At 39.3% G+C, this 4,523-nt stretch overlaps 1 pseudogene; it reads right to left on the bottom strand.

Annotated features, from left to right (window-relative positions):
• Positions 1-203: 203 nt before the first annotated feature.
• LOC105603623 (alpha-1,6-mannosylglycoprotein 6-beta-N-acetylglucosaminyltransferase B-like) lies at positions 204-2,817 on the bottom strand (annotated as a pseudogene).
• Positions 2,818-4,523: the final 1,706 nt, after the last annotated feature.

Below are 4,523 nucleotides of genomic sequence, written 5' to 3'. Positions count from 1 at the left end.
GAGGAGCATGAGAAGCCTTCGGAGGGTGGACACCAGATGCTTGGCAGAGTCTCCCGGCTCCCTAGACCTATGCACCAATCTGCCCTGCCCACGTCCCAGTCAAGGAAGAAGGCTTCAGTTCGGGGGCGTCGAGGGGAGGGAGGGTCATTGGAGCTCAGAATCTGCTGGTGCTTTCTCCTGCGGTAGAGAGGCCAGCCTGGTGGTCACCCTCCCAGACAGTCCTGGCACAAGGCCACCTGGCCCTCGCGGAAGTCTCGGCAGGGGCAGAGCCGCGGATATTTCGTGCTGGAGCCGGCGCAGCTGAAGAGCAGAGGTTCCTTCTGCAGGAAGCACTCCTGGCCAGGCTGGGCAAAGGCCGGGTACAGGTGGTTCATCTCTGACTCAATGCCGTCGCAGGGCACCTGCAGCTTCTGGAAGGCGTCCTGGCTGTTGAGGAAGGGGAAGAAAGAGGGCTCACAGATCAGCCCGTGGTCCAGGCAGGCATCTGTGCAGGCCCTTCCCGTGGCAGCCAGCCAGGCCCGGAGGGAGTGCACTGGGGGCCAGGCCCCCGGGGCTAAGCTGGTGTTGTGGGCCCATTCGAGGTGGGTGGCATTGGGAGCCAGGATGAAGGGGTTCTGCGGGGCTCGCGGCAGGAGCCGGGTCTACACAAAAGTCCTGGTGCTGGATGTAGGCATGGATTTGCTCCAGCATCCCCCTCACACGTGTATTCCTAGGGCAGGTAGGGGCCCACCTCATGTTAATGCCATTTTCCAGCCAGCAACACCAGAAATCAGGTAGCTTCAGCCCTGGTAGTGAAATCCTGCAGGTCTGCTTGAGGCCCAGAATCTATAAATTTTAGAAGAGACTATATAGTTCATTTACCTGATGATCTTTTTACAGTTGTGGTCACAGTGGGCCACACAGTTTAAATGCCTTCAGTCACACAATCAACAGCAATTGTCTGACTCTCTCATGTTTAATCACTGATTTGTGACCAAATGTTAGCCAAAGAGTAGCCTTTTAAAATTACATATAAAAGTAAAGTCAATTATAATAGAAAATTTAAAAGAACAAGGGTTTTGTATTAATAGGTGAATATCTAATTCAGCCAACTTTCTTATATATGTATTTAGGTTCATGTATGTGTATATATGTATTTAGGTACATTTATGTGGATTAAGAATAGATCTCATTCATTATTATTTAAATTATTTTTTTCCAAACTTCTCTTCTATTCATTATATGTATCACCTACCATCTTCATTGTAATACAGTAGCTGTCCTACGTGAGTCTTACTATCATACTTCTCAATTCTCAATTTATATCTCATTAACATATATTCTGACCATAATTGGGCTTGACCAGTGACTCATGAATCTTTTCAAAAATAATTTATTAGTAACCTATCATGTACCTTACATTGTATGAAGATGCACTGATGAATAAAGTGGATTGGATTCCTTCCCACAAAGAGCTAGGGAAGGAATTATCTAGAGTAGGGCAAGGATCTCCATTAACTGATGCCAGTCCTTGAAATGCCTCACTGTTTAACAGATTACCCCCAAAATATGGCAGCCTAGAGCAACAAAAATTTATTATCTCTCAGTTTCTGAACTTTTGGGAATCTAGGGATAGATTAGCTGGGTCTTCCATTTCAGAGTTTCTCATCAGATTGCAATCACAATGGCAGTCAGGTCCATAGTGCTATCTGGAGGCTGAACTAAGGGAGATCTGCTTCTGGCCTCATTCACATGGTTCTGAACAACATTCAGTTCCTTGTGGTTTGTTGGACTGAGGACTTCAGTTCATCACTGGCTGGGAGATAGAGGCTTCTATCAGTTCCTTGTCATGTGGACCTTTCCATAGCAAACATCATAGCATGGTATCTGGCTTCCATCATGGAGCTAAGCAAGAAAAAATGAAGAAAATCAAAATAGAAGCCCGAGTCTATTTGTAACCTAATCTTGAAAGTCACAGCCTATCCTTTTTGCCATATTCTGGTCATTAGAAGAAAGTCACAGCATCTAGCTCACCCTTTTAGGAAGATTATCAAGGGTATTAAAGCCAGAAGTTAGGTATCATTGGGAATTATCTTAGAAGCTACTTACCGCAGGCTTAAAAAAAAAAAATCAGTGTGTGATAAAATAGTCATATTCAACCAGATTTCAAGTAGAAACCAATACTGTATGAAAAATTGTGAAGGGATTATCATTTTATTCCCTGATGTGTACTATTTAACAAGATAGCCCACCAATATTTCATGGATCAGGTATGAAGACAAGAGACTCTGGGCTCAGAGAGTAGACTAAGGACAGTTTATCACTTGAAGTAGAAGTACCAGAGCACCAGCATTTCTAATATTGTTTCATCAACCCAATTATTGTCAAAGTGAACAAACAGTGCCAGATTACTCTTGCACACACAATGAATTGAATTATAGGTAAGGGACCCTGAGTTTAACAAGCCTAATATTTTATATTTAACAGTAAGCATACTTGCTGTTTGCTCCAAAGACAGATGCTATCTCTGCATTTCAGGTTATAAGCAAATGTGTTCTTTGCTTCACAGAAAAACTCTGTCCTCCAAAGTTGTTCACAATACAAATCTTCTTGAAAAGATAGTTGAGAATAAAGGGCAATGAGTATCTCTTTCACTCTTAAGACATGCTGACATATGATTATCTCATAGATGATTGTTTCTCAACATACTGGTTCTTTCAACACAAGTAGTTTAATAAGCATTGATGTCGATGTTTGCTCACAGAACTTATAATCTAGGGGTTTTCCATCTCTATTCTGTATGGTTCGCAGGGCCTGTGGTGGTGCCTCTGAAGTCATTATAGGGATTGGTAAAGTTAAAAAGAAAAGAAGTCTTTGCTTCAGATATATCTCATTCTTTTTTAAATTTTAGAGTTTGAGGTAAGAATGAGATCTTGCTGAAATGTGAAAAAGAACTAGAATAGCCTAAAGTGAATGAGGTAAAGATAAACCCTGATTATAGGAATTAACCACAATTTCTTGAGAATTTATTCCAGAGAAACAGATTAGAAAAGAATAAAGTCTTTGAAAGCATGCTCAGAAGGATTTGCAACATGGTACATGTTTACACCTTGGAACAACCAAGAAATTTCACCTCTTAATTTTATAAGCTCATTTCACTTTGCAATGTTTAATGTGAGATACTGATTAGAAAGGTAAGAAATGAAAAATCTGCTGTGTGAGAGGAGGAAAAGACATTTTTGCTAACTTACAGAAATAAGAGAAGTTAAGTCAGTTAATTCCAGAGAAAACATATAGGCCAAAAGAAACTATGGAGAAGTGATAAATACAATAAAAAATCAAGCAAAACTGAAATAGCTTGCATAATTTTAATCACAAAGTGAGAAAGACCAAGAATACAGTAAAAATCTGACCAACTAGAGTTAACAACTAGAGTTAAATCTAAATTAAGTCTACACTGTGCAGACTCATAAGAATGGAAATATGTTAAGGAAAATGTTATGCAAATGAAATAAACAGTAACTAGAAATGCTGCTGCATATACTCTAGTTAGCTCCATTTTGGGTAAAGATCTGGAAAGGAGTTTGAAAGGGATTTATGCTCTACAGAGAAAAAAAAAAGTATCTCAAAAGAAAAGTATTTGAGGTGGATGCTTGGGAGTGATTTTATGTCTATGCACTCAAGAGAGATATTGTTGCTTTTTTACCTATTGCTTTCCTCTTTCACAATGACAAATTTGAGCAGGTAATAAAGGAGGAAGTTAAACTTTCATGTAGTTTCTTCTCTGCTTTTTGATACTATTGGAGGCCCCACATATGAGGAAAAGCTTAAAACCTTGAATTTAGTACTCTACATAAATTGGACTGGGACTGGTACAGGAGTCCAGGCAGCTTACTACTTAGAATGCTCTCTTTGTTTGTATCATCTCCAAGAGTGGTGAATGTTGGTCCCTCTTGTATGTGTGTGTGTGTGTGTGTGTGTGTGTAAACCATATGTTAAAATTTTAAATAATATAGGTAAAACAATAATCCCTTGACTACCACATCCCCATTCCAATATCATTTCTGTTCTCAGATACACATACTATCCATTTTGGTATTTTTTGATATCTATAGACAAGCATTTATGTCATCATATCCATGAATAGAAATGGAATTATATACAACAGGGATCAGAAATCTGTAGCCTGGTGGTCAAATCTTGTTGACCTCTTTTTTGTTTACTGCTTGTGAGCTAAGGTTGGTTTTTGCAGTTTTTAAATTGTTACTTTTAAAGAGTTATGTAAGAACCTACCTATATGACAGCCTCAATTTTTGTCTCATGATCTGCAAAGTCTTAAATATTTGCTCTCTAGCCCTTTAAGAAATGGTTTGTCAATCTTGGATACAGAATGAGTTATTTTCTAAAATATCTTAAAATGTATACAAGAAAATTTCTTGGGGATCTGATGTGAATCTAGTTTATTCTTTATAGCTGAAAGATGATATGGCATAGTATGGGTTATTGCTTTAAATTCTACCAAGACCATATATGTCTTGATAGAT

This window comes from Ovis aries, chromosome 19 (assembly GCF_016772045.2).
Source record: "Ovis aries strain OAR_USU_Benz2616 breed Rambouillet chromosome 19, ARS-UI_Ramb_v3.0, whole genome shotgun sequence".
NCBI classification, from domain to species: domain Eukaryota; kingdom Metazoa; phylum Chordata; class Mammalia; order Artiodactyla; family Bovidae; genus Ovis; species Ovis aries.
This window is presented reverse-complemented; position numbering and strand designations above follow the sequence as displayed.